Below are 18,898 nucleotides of genomic sequence, written 5' to 3' on the forward strand. Positions count from 1 at the left end.
TTATTATGATGAGTGTCTCGAGGTTGTTAGAACTACACCCCTTTATGGTCGTCTGTTTCACACTTATTCATATTAGCTTGGACTTGTTTTCTTTTTGATAAAATTTGTAATTATATTTTAACCATCATGTTTCAATGGTTGACAAGTTCCGTTTCAAGGGTTGAATACATTGGTGATTTTGGTGTCATTGACATTGGTGATTTTGGTGTCATTGAGATTTGAGTTGGGGTAATCGGGATTTACTTGAAAACCTAATGAACAGTCATAATAAACATTGATTCGACTTAGGAGATGTGGGGTTCACGTTCGATAAAGACTACTATGATTTTGCATACTATAAAACTTCAAAGGTTGTTAGCGCATAAATTTTTATTTTGCCTTAAAAGTGCTTCATTGGAAATGTTTCACATCCGTGTGAATGGTAAAAAGTTGAATAAAAACTAATCCTTCAAATTGACTACTAATCAGTGGCAAACTACTAATGCTACTTACCATCAAGAGCAACTCAAGATCAATGGCAATCGTACATCAGTTACAGTATAAAGAGCATCATTTGTTCTAATTGAGACAACATAAATAATACTTCCTTTTCAGATGAAACAAATCTCTTTCTCTGAATACACTTTATGTCTTATCAAACTATTGATTTTGTATACTCATAAACTAACTTAATCTGAAAGTGATCCGAATGTATAATTTAGAAAGTCATCTGGATGACGAAATACAAAATCCTCCTATTCGGTTCGACTGGCCTGTTGGACCTTTTTTTTAAAAAGAAAAATATTGGATTTTAATAATCGCAACTATTCGCCGTTGGCCGCCAACAGTCCCAACTTCAAAAATAACCGCTAGCAGTCCCAACTATTTACATATTGGCCACCAATGGACCCTAACTAACAGAACCCTAACGCCATTAGTCTCCGGTCGACAGAAAACCGTTTTTCTCCAGAAAAATGTTTCTAAAGGTCCGATCTAAGGTTACAAAGCGGTTTGGGACGAAAATGATGAGTTTTCCGGCCAAAAAGTCGAGTTTTCTAGCGAAAAAGAAGTTTTCCGTCGAGTTTAATAATTAGGGTTTTACTAGAAAATTGTTCCCAAAGGTCCATAATAAGGTTACAAAGAGATTCGGGACAAAAATGTTGAGTTTTCTGGCAAAAAATGAGTTTTCCGGTTAAAAAACGTTTTCCCGATGACCGAAGACTAACGGCGTTAGGGTTCTGTTAGTCAGAGTCCACTGGAGGCCAATATGTTAAAAGTTAGGACTGTCAGTGGTTATTTTTAAAGTTGAAACTGTTGGCGGTCAACGACGAATAGTTGTGATTATTAAAATCCAATATTCCAAAAAAATGCCACATCACTTGCACGTCATAAAAAGTGTCACATCAACCGCCACGTCAATTGCCACGTCAGCAAAAATGGCCACATTAGATGCCACATCAGTAAAAACTAACAAGGTTAGAGTTCTGTTAGTTATGGAGTGTTATCGGCCAATAAGTTGAAAGTTGGGAGTGTTGGTGTACAAATCGAAAGTTGGGAGTGTTATCGGTCAATTGATGAAAGTTGGGGTTATTTAAATCCAATATCCCATAAAATAAATAAATGCTAAACAATGTGTAATGAGATAAATAAGAATTAAAGAATTTAAAAAGTTTAGATAAAATAAATAAATGCTAAACAATCTATAACTAACAACATAAACAAACGAACACGAACAAACGTTCATGAACACATTACTGAACATAATTGAACGAGACATTTGTTTGTGTCCGTTCACGGCATTTCTTGTTTATGTTTGTTCATTAATTAAACGAACGAACGTAAACGAACTTCCCACCTAACGGTTCACGAACTGTTCTCTGAACGTTCAGTTCGTTTACAGCACCATGTCCCATGGTGTAGATACTCCTAAATTCCTCTTCTGCATTCACATAAATAATCAATTACTCTAGTTTTCTTCCTTCTAAAGGACATATTTTAATCACAAGGAAGAATTTCTTATAGTATGATTAAAGCTCAATTAGGGTTTTGATGTTTTCTTTCTAGTTGTTGACACAAACATATATAAAGAACTTATGGATAAATAGGAATATACAAAGATTTTATGGTAGAAAGCTCTTTATATGTTAGCATTCTTTCTCTCTATGACTCTATTCAACCTTTTATGTTCGGTTAGAACATTGTTGTAATCTTACTGTATAATCTAGTTACTAACTTATTTATATGTTTGTAACCATTATAGAAATTGAGGTTTGGTCTCTGTTCCTCTATTGTGACAACCATAACTCCATAAAAGTATCTCCGACACACATTTTTGGAGTGTTTTTAAGCTAATGTAGAGGTGAGAGGAAGTAGATACAACTGATGTGGAGTAGAGATGAAAGAGAGGCTTTTTTTTGATGAAAAATACAAGAAACGGATATTTGAGAGGGGAGGAGAGATGGAGCATTATTAGGTCTGTTTTTGGTCGTTAGAGGGGGAAAACCTAAACATAGTAACCTGAAGGTGTTTTTAGAGACTCAATTTTGAATGCCAAAACTTTTAAAACAATGGCTCGTTAATTTAGCCTTTAAATATCAGGCATCAACATCTTACAACACTAATTAACTATATAGCAATGCTTCAGAGCTATTTGGTCCGACCTTAAAAAAACCCAGACATCATAGTCATTTTAATTCGAAAAAAAATGTAACAAATAGCATGAGAACATCAAATATTAATAATCCAAAGTTTCAAACACAAATAAGTTCATTAATAGTCATCTTAACAGTAATCGACCAAATTATGAATATAATCATATTTTTATGACCTTGAAACAAAAGATTAGCGAGGTTTATACACAAAAAATTATAAATTGTTTCCTCTTTGACAAACGACAAAATACATTTATATGAAAGAATTTCAACTCACAAATGACAAACTTAAATAGATCACAATACACACACAACAACCACAAAAAAATAATCATTAAGAACCTTTTTTTACAACCATGTCAAATGTTACTACCACAACATTATATTGTAACAACATTATATTGTAACATTATGAATTGAACAACATAGCGTCTTACGAAGGTAGTTTGAGTTTTGGCATAAAGTAACTATAATCTTAAGTGTAAATTGGCGGTGGCGAACTCGATTCAGGTGACATCATGTTTGCTTGTGGTGTTGGTGGTGTTCTTGGATCATATCGTTCGGTTCTGAATCCCCCGCTTCCATCTACAATACCCCAAACTCATTACCCGTAACGACATAAATTTCTCAATGTTCTTCAATCATATTTAAACAAACTCTAAATACAAAATTGGAATAATGGATTTTAATAATCCAAACTATTAGCCGTTGGCCAGCAACGGTTCCAACTTAAAAAATAACCAGTGGTGGTCCCACATTTTTACATATTGTAAACTAATGGACCTTTACTAACATAACCTTAATTTCTTTTTGTCCCCTTATCCTTTTCGGTTTAGTAAAAGACTATTAGTTTACAATATATGAAAAGGTGGGACCACTACTGGTTATTTTTGAAGTTGGGACCGTTGCTGGCCAACAACTAATACTTTGGATTATTAAAATCCATTACTCCTACAAAATTCATGAATTAAAAAAGAAACAATATAAATTTCTCATTGTTATTCAATCATTTTTTATCAACATACCTTAGGCGCACAAGTCATAGTCGAAATAATATTGTTTGAACACGTTCGATAGGCCTATGGTGTGTATGTAGTCTTGTGGTGAGTTTTTTTTTTTTTCAAAATACTCGTGTTTTATGTATGTATATTATACATATAACTTGTAGGCAAAAGATCAAATACAAATAATCTTAACATACTAAACATACAAATTAAAGGAAAACCCAAAAAGACAAGGTGGGGGGGGGGTTTAGGTTTTTTTTGGGGGTGGGGGGAGTGGTTAGGTTTTTTTAGGTATATTTGTAGAGTAACTTTGATAGTTATTGATAATTACAAAAATGTCACCTTGTCTTTTTGAGTTTTCTTCAATTTGTATGTTTAGTATGTTAAGATTATTTGTACAAGAACTTTACCCATAACTTGTAAGCGCCATTGTAGTTAAGCGAATATATATAGGGTGTTTAATACAAACCTAATTTTAGTAAATCACCGTAAGAAAAATGTATAAACACTTTTAACTATTGTTTTAACCAGGATACCATGTAAGAGAGAAAACGATACTAAAACAAACCTGCGGTAATGAAAAGAAGTTGCAAAAAGAAGATTGCTGAAATGAAGAAGAAGATGAAAACACTTCTAATATTAATGGAGGCCATGGAGACAAAACTGAACTTCCTCCATCTTCAAAATGATTCAACGGTCTTTATAAGTCTAAAAGTCAACTTTAACATGAACCACTTGTTATTTTCTTCATTTATTTTAATATATTAATATTAATTAATTAGTTATTATGTGTTTGCCATTTGGTAGGAAAAAGAAAATCATAGTTGCACTTTTTTTTCAGCATATTGATATAAATTAACGAAAGATTCGAAGTCAAATGTGAATTCATGGCACTCATTCTCTCTCTCCAATTATAATTTCACACTAAATATAATATGATTTTACTTTTTTAACTTAAAAATTAGTTTTGTATCGAATACGTGGACTAAGAGCATTCACATCTATTCATTATATTTTCACCCTAAATTACATTAAAAATTATTATATTTTTTCTCTCCTTTTCAATTAAATAATATTTTTTATACCTTTATCATTACATTTTCTCTCTCCTTCACTCACAACTACTTTCAAAATATATTAAAAAATTATAAGAGGTGAACAGTGCCCCCCAGATGAACAGTAACATTTTCTCTCTTCTCTACTCACAACCACTTTTTATACTCTTTACATTATAAAATCTCCACACACATAATTTGATAGAACGGATATGAATGCTCCAAGAAATGAGGTTAAAAGCTATAAAGTCTAGCAAAACGACCAAACGGGTAGGTCGGGTCAAATTAGGTGTTAGGTCAATATGAGTTCGAGTCAAAACAGACCGGTTAACTTTAAATAAAAATCATTTTGTTTTGTCAAAACGTGTTCATACTAAATTTATTGAGATTGAAATGAGTCGTTTTAAAATACTAGTACCCACTAATTTATTGAGTTCGAGTCAAAATAGACTGGTACCCACTTCATGACGTTTTCGTTACCGGTACTTTTAGTTTGATACAATACTGGTAAAATATCGATTTTTATCTTTAAATACCGGTACCCAGTTTTAAAGATTTTCGGTAGTGGTACTTTTAGTACCAGTACCGGTATCTAATGCGCTCATCCTATTCTCTAGTATCTTACCCGTTGGGAGGGGGTGTTACCCCGTCATAAATATAAATAGGCTATGTAAAAAATTAAATTAATTATTTCAAAACGAGATCAACAAGGAAAATAAAAGGGAAAATGACAATAAAAAATCAAAAATATACATGTAAATTTAGCTTTTACTAAAGTAGTCGGATCCATTTTCTTCAACTAGAAGTCGTCACATCAGTTTCGCTGGTTGAGACGACTAGGATTTTAGCTTACACTTTTAGCTAAGAAAGCGTTGGCTAATCCTGTTCTTTTGGTGAAAAGCATCAACAAAACCCGTGCATTTGAAGAAAAGCGCCAACTATGCCGTGTCTTTGGATGTTTGCTAAGCCATAGCTGCGCTTTTAGGGATGGCTAAATTGTTTTTTTTTGTTATTAGATTTTATCACCCCTCAACTATTGGCTACTGGCTGTTGTCACCCTCAACTATCACTTTGACGCCCGTCACCCCCAACTTAACACTTAGTGTGTTCTGTCACCACGTCGTTAACTGATCACTAACTTTTGATCATGTTTTTATACTTTTGAGGGTGTCATAGGGATCTTAGGAAGGTTTTAGGGATCTTTGGATACCCGAAAAAGTATAGTGACAAGCTCAAAAGTTAGTAATCAGTTACCGACGTGGTGAGAGAACAAACTAAGTGTTAAGTTAGGGGTGGCGGGCGTCAAAGTGATAGTTGGGGGTGATAGCGGCTAATAGCCAATAGTTAGGGTGATAAAATCCAATAACTTTTTTTTTTTAAATTATCAACTTTAACTATTTTGATAATCTTCCAAAAATACAAATCCATCAGTTCAATAATCGATTGCCTCTGCCCTATGGCATGTGAATCGAATGGTCTGACCGGTACGGTTTAAAAATGAGCAGCCACATGTTTAATTAGAGCATATAATTTGTATACAGAAAGTCTAAAAATGCACCTTTTATAACATAAATTATAAATTGTGTGTGATTAATTATTGATCTTCAACGATGAATACAATTATTTAGAGTTAATTGCCCGGATGGTCCCTGTGGTTTCACGTTTTTTCACGTTTAGTCCCCATCTTTTGAAAATAGCAGATATGCTCCCTATGGTATGTTATTTTGTTACTCGGATAGTCCCCAGAGTAGATGTCAGTTAGTTTGGAAATAGCAGGTATGCTCCCTATGGTTTGTCATTTTGTTACTCGGATAGTCCCCGGAGTAAATGTCATGGGACTATCCGAGTAACAAAATGACAAACCATAGGGAGTATACCTGCTATTTCCAAAAGGTGGGGACTAAACGTGAAAAAACATGAAACTACACGGACCATCCGAGCAATTAACTCTAATTATTTATGTAATATATCAAGGAAAAATGATAAAGCATGAGATAAATATATTACGGATATTACTGCTTTTATATGTTTTTTTTTTATCCAAATAATAAGTGCAAAAAAATCAAACGATCATTCTTATATTTGTTCTTCCACTAACAACGCAATGATATTTCTTTCGTAAGTTCGTAACTAATAACTCTACAAGGCAATGAGTGTTTCATAACTCATGGTTTTTCCCTCGCTCGTAATTACTTCTATGAAAACTTGCTTGTAATTCGCACGAACTTGTTAATTTTATTAACAGTGGCGGAGATTGAATGAAAAAAATCAGTGGACAGACTCTCAAAATACAAATCAGTGGGTGGGGGCGGGTTTTTAAAATCCAATATTTTACACTACCAGAAAAAAATCGGAAATTTTTGATAAAATTAACACTACAAACGAAAAATCAGCGAGGGCCGGAGCACCCCGGACCACTAACAACCTCCTCTACGCCACAGTATGTATAAACATTCAGCCAAAGTTAGAGCTCATGATAGCTTGTTCTAACAGTTTTTCAACCTTATATTTTTGTATGTTAGTAGCTTGTTACTCTGTTATTTAAGATTTGTATAATTTGTAGTTGTTAACTTTTTTTATATATATTTGTATTAAAAAAGTAGGATTATATACAAAGTTACAAACCAATATTAATATAAAACTGTAAGAACCAATAGATTAATGACATGTGGTATAACTTCCTAAGAATCAATAAGGATAATTTCGTCTTTGGCATTATACTATTATTATGGAAATTCCTATTTTCATGCTTTTCAAATAGGGTGTCTCACTAACCCGTCTATGATCCATTAAACTCGTGTTTTTACAACCATTCATTTAACGCGTTTACAACTTGAATTTTGTCGGCCAACCCATCAGCTCGCTTGACTCGTTTAGATAAATGAGTTAAACGGGGTCATGCCATGGTTATACGATTTTAAATATATGCATGTTACAGTTGATGTTTTACACTAATAAAATATGGTCGTTTTTGGGTTAAACAGTTCAACTCATAACTCGTGTGCCTGTCAATCAACACAATTAACACTCTATTTAGCTTCCAAAAAACAGTTTAAAGTTGTTAGGATCTAAATATCTAATAAACTAGGTTAATGCCCGCGTAATACGCGGGCTTCAACCAAAACTATATTATTTACTTTGAAATGAAATGTTTTGTACAAATACATACAATGGAAGAAAAAAACAGAAAACTATTCAAATGCCGGAAAAAACTTCCTTGTAGACTACATTTGAGAAGTTCACAGCCTAACCCACCTGCAGTCCGATACCCACCACCAATATATGTACCTACTCTTGAATATCGTCCCTTAGCTTCACAAAATCAGAGCAAGTTAGTTACAAATAAAATCTTAATAAGATACAATAATAATCGTATTACGAATCTAGAAGAGAAGTTGAGGGATAGTGCGGGTTAAAAAAATTGTTCAGGGGTAGTCGATAACTAACTATATTTACCATGACATTCCTCTGTAATATAAAAACTACTTTCAAACCAAAATTATATTTTGGATCAAATTTTCACTGCAAAAGTACAAAGACAACTCCAATAGGTGAAAGGCTGAATTTTCAATACTTATTAAAACCAACATGTGTTATCATTTGTAACCAACGTGATACTAAAAGTGCACCTGAAAAGGCATTATATAATAACAAAATCAATACAAAATAGCATTTATCGTGCATCAAGCATTTAATAAAGTAAGTTCTGAACTAATCTACCTTCATTTATACTTGTTTTCACCATCCACTATCTCGGCACATGTCAAATTATCAAGAGCCTCTTCTAAAGTCTCAATATTGCCTTCAATTTCAACTGTAAGATCCATCATCCGCTCGTTTTGCTGTGATTTGTCTCCACACTTCCGGCACTGTATCAACAAAATAAAAAAAAAATTAACCACCAAATTTTTGGGCTAACTAACTATACAATAATTATTTTAAGTAAATTGGCACATTCAGATCGAAACTTGCCAGGTATAATTGTTACAATTGTACACAACAGTTTAGCTCAAAAGAAAGAAAGCTATGAAACGAAGATACCATGGCGAATTTCAAAAGACAACATGATATCTAACAAAGAAAATAAATATAACGTGCAAAGTACAAACATTCATGCTTGAATAATTGATTAAAAGCATAAAGGTAACAATCTACAAGTAAATTTAACTCTAAAATAGAACTATTAGTTTTCTAAAACCCCGGATCTCTTTAATAACTATTATTGATTCGTGTAATTCTTACGGGGTTTTTCATAGGTCTAGTTAACTCTCATTTAGAAACATTCACCAATTAGTTCCGAGTAAATTTATTTATAACAATATGAATGACCATTATTTAATAGAGTAACTTATTCCCTCTAAAAACCAAACTGAACTTAGAATCACTCCTATATTCAAAGCAAACCAAACATGTCAAATGTAATTTCCCTTTTTGCCCCTCATTATACTTCATAAATCACAAAATTAATTTAAAAAGATAGAAGAACCACCCTATGTCTAGAATCAACTTTAGACAACAAATTCACCAAAAAAAACCTATTAAAACAGTTGGTCTTAGCCTCATAGGCAATGTTGCACTTGAACATCCTATTGCAAGAGTAGAAACCGGCTTACCCAAGAACTCAGTTGCAGCCGCTTCAAACAGAATATCTCATTCAAGATTCTTGGATTACATCAATGAAGGTGTGGTCACTGGTCAAGAAGGCGGACTTGTTTGAACAAAACACCAAACTCTTGAAATGAATGACTACTATTTGATAATTACCATATCCTTGAATCTGATAAGCCGACGCATTAAATGATAAGTGATTGGAACATACCTGAACTACAAATCAGTTGGCATCAACAACCTCAACAATGAACAAATGCGTATTGGCGAGAGAACATATGAACAAAGCACGGAAAATAGGGAAAAAGTTAACCATAAGCATGAACTGAGCAATGCAAAACTAACCAGAACTAAATGATGTAGCCAAAATAGCTTGAAGTAGGGATGAGCATTTGGTACCGGGGTACCGGTACCGAACCGATATATTCGGTACCGGTACCCATTTTCTCCACTTTTCGGTACCGATACCGATAAGGTACCGGTACTTACGGGTAAAACACCGGTAAATACCGGTACCGTATCAGTACCACTTTTCTCTGTTTTCCGGTACCGGTACCGGTTCGGTACCGAACGGGTACCATGCTCATCCCTAGCTTGAAGTATAAACAAAAGACAACATACTCAAATTGATCAATGTAAATTATTTACACCAATTAGTGTTTCAAGTTAATTCAATCTGAATCTTCATTACCCTTGTAGAAAGTATCCATTTTAGCTTACTATCTGACCCGCTTGATCCGCTCATATTCTAACAATTAAACAAAAGACTTACCTGAATTTCGATAAAGTCTTACCTGAATTTCAATGAGGACAAAACAAAACAAATAGGAAAAAGCAAAATCCCCTAAAGCAGAGTGTGTTTTCCACATTTTCTCCATCGCCGTAAATTACTTCCCGATCAGTATACCCGTTAGAGTCGTTTTCCCAATGCCTTCATGTAACACCCCGTGTTTTCGAATGTCAAAGTCAAAGTCAAAGTCCAAGTCAACTTTGACTTTCTTTGACTATAGATAGTCGATTTTCAGTTTTATTTGTATTATGTCGAGTAAGTGTTGTAATCAGGAAGAACCGAGGTAATCGAATGTTTTATCTACGCGAACCGACTTACGACTGCGAATAGTAGGAAGTAACAATGCGATAAAGTTAACTAATCTATAATCAAACCGATCTAACTATCATCGAACTCGAATCTCGAATTATGCGAACTTTGGTTGTTATATACGTGTGCGTGTGCCTTATGTGTTACCTGTGCGTGTTTAATTCATGTTTGGTGTGTTACTCAATCGAATCAATCGAAACTCGAAACTCAAATCGAATACAATCGAAATCGAACTACGACGAATGGTAACGTAAGGATAGGGTAAAGCATAGATGATTGTATGTTAGATATAGTGGTTGGGACTGAAAGTAATTTGAATAGGAAACTCTATCGTGCTCGTCTCGTCTTCAATCGAAATCGAAATATTAAAAAATCGTCGCACTGAACACTCGAACCAGGCTGTTGACCGATCAGGCTGTCAGCCGATCGAACAGCCCAGCCGATCGAGCAGGCTGTCCGATCGGGAAGCCTGGCCGATCGGCCAACCCATTCCTCTGTTGGAGCCTATAAATAGGGCTGTCATTGTCACTCTTTACCACTTTTGGAAAGTTCTGACCGACCAGCTCGTGCTCCTCCCTTTTCCTCAGATTTCTTCCGATTTCGGTAAGTTTCCAACCTAAATCTTGTACTTTCCTAATCAAAACATGCTCCTACACCTTTCTATCTTTCAAATCTTGATTTCTAACCGTGAAATCATCAAGATCTAAGCATTCTAGGATGATGTCATCATGGTGTTCTTCAAGAACATCATGTTTTGGGCTCAATCCACCATGAATAGCTCGGATCTAACCGATTTCCACATAAACAAGTCAAGATCTATCAGAGATCCAAACATTTACATGATGTAAAGGATTGAAAGGAGGATTTCCAACTTTCTTTCAACTCTTTTACACTCAATGCCTTCACACCGGTAGAAACGGAGCTTGAGCCAACTCACTAATCATTCTAATGGTTGTGTGATTCAAGATTCGGGTTCTATCTACGAGGTTCACCGACTTCGGATTAAACGTTAAACCGACGTTCCGAACCGTTCACCGGCCGGACTTGGGTGATTCCAGTCCGAGCAGAAGAAACAAGTAAGAACTAAAGTGTCATGGTTCAATTCGTTGTCAAACTACCTCGATATAACGTCAAATAATCAGAACGGTCAAGTGTTAGACGAACAGGCCGACCAGGTCAGGATGCTGATCGAACGGTTAGGCTGTTCGAATGAACAGCCCAACCGATCGGACTTGTCAGCCGATCGACCAGGCCAGCCGATCGACTAGCATGTGACCCCACACTTTTACAAATTCATGAAGTATGGTATTGAACGAGGTGATGTTCGATCGAACGAGCTGTTTGGTAACATTACTCCTTGGATCATGAGATACTATGATTCAACACGTAATCGATTTTCAACTCGTTCGACGCATTGGGGTGCCACCCGATCGAACATGCTATCAGAACAAACAGGCTGTTCGATCGGATATGCTGCTCGATCGAGTGACAACCTGATGAGGACTACTACTGAAGTTCCTAACCGATCGGATAAGCCGACCGATCGAACAGACCGTTCGATCGATCGACCTGAAAGGTAAGAACACTTCAGTGTTCTCAAATGCTACAACGAAAACTTCAAAAGTTCAAACCATCATACAAAAACACATCCTACTCAAAGGAAGAAACAACCCACTCGAACAGTCCAACCGATCGAGCCTGCCGGCCGATCGAGCAGGCTGTCCGAGCGGATTGTCCAGCCGAACGAACAACCCACTCGATCGAACCTGCCGTTCGATCGACCAGGCTGTTCGACCCCCTTACACTTGTTTCCATTATTTGAGTATTCATCGTTATGCTATCGAACTGTTCAGGCTAAACCTACTCTCAAGCGCTCCCTTCAATCCATCAACCAATCGCTGTGAGTATATTCGATCCCCTTTTTGCTTTTAGCACTTTTGGGTGTTACATACGTTACTTATCAAAATCACTATCGAACACACTACTCAATTATTTGAACGCTAACCGATTCGCATGTATTACGTGACTAAATGAATGCTTGTTGATTGTGTTTACACGTGGAATGCTGTCTACCTGCCTTAACGACGTAGTACTATAGTTTGGACTCAGCACCCGTTCACACGGGGGTTGTTAAGGACAATTACTTGCATGGATTACGGTGGTAATCATGTATTGCGAACCGTCTCGGACGGTCAACCAGCAGTCATTGGTATCGATAGGTCCATGTCGATAATTAACATGCTTCGTTTTCCTCTGTGTACGTGCTGGTTATGCGTAAACTATTCGAACTCTATATGCTATATCAAACTTGTATGCTCACCTTTACATTTATGTATTGACTGTATTTTAACGTATGTGACAGGTGTTTAAGATGTTTGCTTACTAGGAAAGCGAGGCTATAATAAAGCTCTTGAGGCCCCCAACAAATAGTTGTCTGTCAGGAAAGAGCAACTAGAGCATAGTTGTCTGTAGATCTTGTCAGGCTAGGTCTTTAGGAGCATTCAAACAATATTTATGTTTTGTATTAAATTAAATCTGAGTTTTCGGAATGGAATTACTTGTTTGGATGTTATCCGTAATAAGGTATTTGTTTATTCGGGATACGGTATGGGACGTATCTTTAACTGAATTATATAGATAGTTGTTATGGAAACTTCTGGACAATCTGTTTCGCTCAGTGCCACGCCCCGATGATTCCGCAATCGGTTGGGGTGTGACACTTCACCTGTAGCCACAATAAAAAAAATCTCAAATAAATTTATTATTAAACGATAAAATCAAGCAAAGACACGTTTTCCTCACCAATGATTTTGGCAATTGAAAGCCAGATGCCAATAAATGAAAATCAATCCGCATCTTAGAGCTATGCCACATGTCCTCTCATTTGTGATATGCCACATATATGCTTATGTGGCTGATTATTTGGCATCAACCATAGGGTGACATGTGTCTCCCAATGGTTTGCTTTATTAGAGATAGGTTAGATACTCGTGTAATACACGGGTTGAATATTTTAAAAATATAACTCAAACTTTGTAATTAAATCTTATAAATGAAGGGGTTCTTTGTCATTGGCCTCAAATGCCTTGTTTGTGAGAATCCTATTAAGCAAGTTAGATTAATCCTACTGTAACATGTAAAACACTATGTTCATCAATTATACCATGTCTGGTAGTTTTGTATGTAGCTTGTCTAAGCAATCCAGTATATAGACCCTGTTCAAAAAAATTACACTTAATATATCATTAAAGTATATAATGAAGGTAACAATATAAGTATCAAAAAGAAAAAAAAAAGGAATAATATGGTTCAGAAGAAAAAAAAAGAGCATCGACAATATGAAAAACCTCCCCACACTAAAGCAACACGAATTGAAGAGATATGAAGCGTTCTCGAGTATATTAAATTTTCCGCCAAGGTGATGATTCGACACATTGTAGAAATTTGTTCCAAAGTAACTGCTACATATAGATATAATTTCTATCAACAAAACCGTAACACAAACTACGAATGTCCAAGATTTTCAAGAGACTAAAAAATTTGAAGCAAATGTCCTCATTCAGCAACTGCAAAGAAAGGAATTCCCCTGGCAATAGAAATGCAATAATGTCGGTCATAAAAATTTACAATTTGTTGAGGATTTCCCCCACACATAGGGGTGAGCAAAAGGAAAAAACCCGACCCTACCCAACCATTACCCGACCCGACCCGAGAACCGATCAAACATAAAATACAGAACCGATTCACTAACCTAAATATAGGGTTGGTTCTGGTCCATAGGTCCAAGTCGGGTTTCACCTTGAAAAGAACCGAGAACCGACCCGACCCGACCCGATTTTATATGAAAAATTGGAACCGATCTAAATACCTAGGTACTTGGGTTCGGGTCGGGTTGGGTATATTTTCGGTTCGGGTCAAATTGGTATTAGTCGATTTTCAATTTTATTTGTATTATGTGCGTGTTTAATTCATGTTTGGTGTGTTACTCAATCGAATCAATCGAAACTCGAAACTCAAATCGAATACAATCGAAATCGAACTACGACGAATGGTAACGTAAGGATAGGGTAAAGCATAGATGATTATATGTTAGATATAGTGGTTGGGACTGAAAGTAATTTGAACAGGAAACTCTATCGTGCTCATCTCGTCTTCAATCGAAATCGAAATATTAAAAAATCGTCGCACCGAACACTCGAACCAGGCTGTTGACCGATCAGGCTGTCAGCCGATCGAACAGCCCAGCCGATCGGACGGACTGTCCGATCGAGCAGGCTGTCCGATCGGGAAGCCTGGCCGATCGGCCAGCCCTTTCCTCTTTTGGAGCCTATAAATAGGGCTGTCATTGTCACTCTTTACCACTTTTGGAAAGTTCTGACCGACCAGCTCGTGCTCCTCCCTTTTCCTCAGATTTCTTCCGATTTCGGTAAGTTTCCAACCTAAATCTTGTACTTTCCTAATCAAAACATGCTCCTACACCTTTCTATCTTTCAAATCTTGATTTCTAATCGTGAAATCATCAAGATCTAAGCATTCTAGGATGATGTCATCATGGTGTTCTTCAAGAACATCATGTTTTGGCCTTAATCCACCATGAATAGCTCGGATCTAACCGATTTCCACATAAACAAGTCAAGATCTATCAGAGATCCAAACATTTACATGATGTAAAGGATTGAAAGGGGGATTTCCAACTTTCTTTCAACTCTTTTACACTCAATGCCTTCACACCGGTAGAAACGGAGCTTGAGCCAACTCACTAATCATTCTAATGGTTGTGTGATTCAAGATTCGGGTTCTATCTACGAGGTTCACCGACCGGACTTGGGTAATTCCTGTCCGAGCAGGAGAAACAAGTAAGAACTAAAGTGTCATGGTTCAATTCGTTGTCAAACTACCTCGATATAACATCAAATAATCAGAACGGTCAAGTGTTAGACGAACAGGCCGACCAGGTCAGGATGCTGATCGAACGGTTAGGCTGTTCGAACGAACAGCCCAACCGATCGGACTTGTCAGCCGACCGACCAGGCCAGCCGATCGACTAGCATGTGACCCCACACTTTTACAAATTCATGAAGTATGGTATTGAACGAGGTGATGTTCGATCGAACGAGCTGTTTGGTAACATTACTCCTCGGATCATGAGATACTATGCTTTAACACGTAATTGATTTTTAACTCGTTCGACGCATTGGGGTGCCACCCGATCGAACATGCTATCAGAACGAACAGGCTGTTCGATCGGATATGCTGCTCGATCGAGTGACAACCTGATGAGGACTACTACTGAAGTTCCTAACCGATCGGATAAGCCGACCGATCGAACAGACCGTTCGATCGATCGACCTGAAAGGTAAGAACACTTCAGTGTTCTCAAATGCTACAACGAAAACTTCAAAAGTTCAAACCATCATACACAAACACATCCTACTCAAAGGAAGAAACAACCCACTCGAACAGTCCAACCGATCGAGCCTGCCGGCCGATCGAGCAGGTTGTCCGAGCGGATTGTCCAGCCGAACGAACAACCCACTCGATCGAACCTGCCGTTCGATCGACCAGGCTGTTCGACCCCCTTACACTTGTTTCCATTATTCGAGTATTCATCGTTATGCTATCAAACTGTTCAGGCTAAACCTGCTCTCAAGCGCTCCCTTCAATCCATCAACCAGCTGTGAGTATACTCGATCCCTTTTTGCGTTTAGCACTTTTGGGTGTTACATACGTTACTTATCAAAATGTCACACCCCGTTTTCCACGTGTCTCACCGGTGGGCCCGGTGGGGGATTATCGTGACGATGTTGGCAACAATATAGTCAAACCACACAATTATATAATGCACAGCGGAAGCTTAAGATAAATATATAAACTTCAACCTCTGGTTGTAATATCAAATATATTACAGAAGTTGAATACATCCACAGCGGATCAAAATAAATAAATATTGTTCCTTCAGATACGGCATCGAGTTTGCGAGACTATTCGTGATGCTTAAGCAGCTAATACCAGTCAATTTCGTCTAGCACCTGCACTTAATCTTTTTGGGGAAAATACGTCAGTTTACACTGGTAAATACATTCAACTGACACAGTTGAAAATGTTTATTAAAATTGATTTGAATGCACAAGGCATAAACTCTTTTATAACTTGGGAAAATTATAATAAAATCTTGTGAACGTTTTACATGTTCTTTTATGCGTTCAGTAGCCCGGGTCGTGTCGGGTTAAAGATTTATAGACACACCACATTGCGTAAAACCGTAGTATAAAAACCAACGGCTACGTCTTTTTAATTTAATGTCGACACTTTATACCGGGTGTACGCCTACACCGGGATGTCGATGGTCGTGGCCATTTCGTAAAATGATGCCAAGGATATCCGGGACAACGGTCATTAAACCCCCCAAAGGCTTATAAGCAACAAAACTGTTTAAATGAGCCGATCATATTATTTAATTAACCACCTAAGCGATGGAAGAATATAATGCTCAATCAAGCGGTATTAATATACCGTAACCCAAGCCCATATAGGGGAAATAAGTTAAAGTATTTACCTTTGCAAGTATATTTCCTTAATTGGATTAAATCACCGATAGCTTTTACTGGGGCTCCTAATCTGGAACGAAGGTTTTAATCAACCTCTTAGAATCCTAACGAGTCGTTATAATGGCCGTAGCCTAGACCGGTTGGTTCCGATATATATAGATATGGTTTAATCGCGCGAAAAGGCGAAAACCGAGAATGGAATGTGATTCTGACCCAACAAATTCAGAGACTTGTTTTATTCGGGTTTATGGTTCACACTCTGGATTTTGGGGTTCAAATAATATAATTTGACCCGTATCGGCTAATTTATGAAAACTAGTTTCATAAGCCGAACCGTGCGCGCAATAGGCGAAACGGTCAACCATGAGAGTCGTACGCTTATTTCCTAAGTCAATATGCCTTAAATGGTTTGTGGTATCAGTAGGATACCTTCCGTGACGCCCGTAACGAGTTTAAGTTAATATTATGCCCCGTAGGGGCTTTTCGGTCATTTTAAGACTTTTAAAGAGCTTTTCGAGTTCTACAGGAAATCTGAGTTTCCCCAACAGCTTATAAAGCTTAAAATACTTTATTTATTATTTAAAATCAGTAGCAACTGGAATCGGGTCAAAAGACCTTGTAGAACTCATGTTTTGGCCGAAAAGGGCATATTCGGTATTTACCGAACCGTAGCCATAACCGCAGGTTATGAGCGAGGTAAAAATTATTAAAAATCTCTAAAATTCCCAAAATATTATTTTAATACAGTGGGTAAAAGTTTTGGTGACGAAATCTTGGTTTAGATGGTCGTCATGCTAATTGCGCCGTTAATTACTAAAGTTAACTTTAAATGCGCCATTTAGCATAACTCTCATTCTAGACCTCGGATTGACGTGAAACTTTAAGGACATGCTTATAATTTAATAAGCAAGGTTCTGGTCCGTTCACGTGTCCGAAATACTCGTTTTAATTTCAAAAGGCCGTTACGGTCAACTTTTAGGCGAATGACGGAAATGCGCAAAAGACTCGGATAACTCATGAACCGATCACAGAGGTTTATACCAACATGTGACCTGGTCCTAAGAGAGTCCTAAGGTATATCTATACCTCACTAAAACGGGTCAGAACTGAAGTCAAAGCAAAAGTCAAACTTTTGCGACATTCGGCTCCGAACCGGGTCAATATAGCAAATGATCGATTCAAACGAGCGCAAACAAGCTTATATACTTAATATCATGTTTTATAAGTGTCAAAACAGGTTTCATAACATATACATTACAGATTATGCATAAATCGCTAAAATAGCTTTCTGTTGACTTTTTAACCGCACGTTTGACTCGATATTTGACATAGTTAGAGTGGTGATCAGGGGGAACCCTTTTAGGGGTTTATTACCCTCATTGATACCAACTTATAACCACCTTTGATTCGTCACAAGACAGAACCATCATGGATTTAATTTAAAGTCAAACCGTATTTACGACGGTTTGTGTTCTAGCTATTTACTAAGCATAAACTGAATTATAAATGATCTAGGCAACTTACAGAAGTTGAGAGCTGATTATAGAGCAGAGAAGAGGACTTGAGAGCTCTTGCAATGACCAGAGATGTGTGTTTTTGGTGTTGTGAATGTTATGTGCATAATGTGGCTATTTATAGCCAATGCCAAGCATCTATGATCATTACAAACACTCACAACAGTCCAGAGATGATGGGTAGGTGTCCCTGAGGGCTATGGGTCGAGTAGGGGGCGCCCATGCCTTATTTATTGGAGATTGATCGTTCATAATGCTCAAAAGTCAAGAAAACACCAACTTTCTGCATCTGGGCACTTTACGCGACCCGCATGGGAGTTCCCATGCACTTTAACGCGGGTCGCCTGAGTTTAAGAAATCAGACGCGTATTTTAGGAGGCTCGCGGCCCGCCTCAACGTAAGTCCAACCTTCACGCGGGTCGCGAGAGGTTGAAATTCCA

The 18,898-nt window shown here is 37.0% G+C and overlaps 1 long non-coding RNA gene across 1 annotated transcript; it reads right to left on the reverse strand.

Moving 5' to 3' along the window:
- Window positions 1–2,925: 2,925 nt before the first annotated feature.
- Window positions 2,926–4,349, reverse strand: LOC110911498. Its single transcript, XR_002576988.2, has 2 exons — window positions 4,203–4,349; window positions 2,926–3,215 (listed from the first exon to the last, which is right to left on the reverse strand). It is a non-coding gene; the product is annotated as an uncharacterized LOC110911498 (long non-coding RNA).
- Between the last annotated feature and the right edge of the window lie 14,549 nt (window positions 4,350–18,898).

This window comes from Helianthus annuus, chromosome 15 (assembly GCF_002127325.2).
Source record: "Helianthus annuus cultivar XRQ/B chromosome 15, HanXRQr2.0-SUNRISE, whole genome shotgun sequence".
In the NCBI taxonomy this organism is placed as follows: Eukaryota; Viridiplantae; Streptophyta; class Magnoliopsida; order Asterales; family Asteraceae; genus Helianthus; species Helianthus annuus.